The sequence below is a fragment of the Penaeus monodon genome, chromosome 31 (genome assembly GCF_015228065.2).
Source record: "Penaeus monodon isolate SGIC_2016 chromosome 31, NSTDA_Pmon_1, whole genome shotgun sequence".
Classification (NCBI taxonomy): domain Eukaryota; kingdom Metazoa; phylum Arthropoda; class Malacostraca; order Decapoda; family Penaeidae; genus Penaeus; species Penaeus monodon.
This window is the reverse complement of record NC_051416.1, coordinates 16,283,208-16,283,935: the sequence shown is the minus strand read 5'-3', so window position 1 is coordinate 16,283,935 and position 728 is coordinate 16,283,208.

Sequence of the window (728 nt, the reverse complement as noted above, 5' to 3'; positions counted from 1 at the left end):
TTGCTTTTTCATCTTTGTTCTTTTTTTCTTCTCTTTCTTTTTTGTTTCCTTTTTTTCTTTTTTCTTTTATCATTTTCCTTCTTCTTTTTCTTTTTTCTTTTTTATTCTTCTTTCTTTTTCTTTTTCTACTTCTCTTTTTCATGTCTATTTCCCCTCTTCTCTTCCCTCCCCCCCTCCTTCCCTGCACCTCTTTAGTTTTCTTGTCTATGTGTCTATTTTATTATTATTGTTATTCTAAATTATTTTTACCTACTTTCCCTCTCTCTTGGCTTTTCTTTTCTCTTATCGATGTGTTCTTCCTCCTCCTCCTTCTTCTATTGCCTTCCTTTTCACTTCCCTTCTTCTCTCTTTCCTTGACGTGTGTGACGTGTCTCCTATTCTTTTTCACTTGTTTTCTCCTCTCTTTCCTTTTATTGTTCTCCTTCTCTTTTCTCAATCTTTCTCCTGTCTTTTCCTTGTTTTTCCTTTCAGTGTGTCTCCCTTACTTACGTCTCTCTTCTTCTTACACTTATCTTTTTTCTTTCTGTTCCCCTTCGTCTCCACCTTTACCTGCCTTCTCTCTTTCTTATGTATATCTCTTCTTTTCTTCTCACCTCTCCGCCTTCTCTTCTCTATTCTCTTTATATCTGCCCCTTTCACATCTCCCTCCATCCTTCACCTTTATCTACTAACTCCTCTCTGTCATTTCTCCTCCCCCATCCCCCCTCTCTCCCTCTCTCTACAGCATC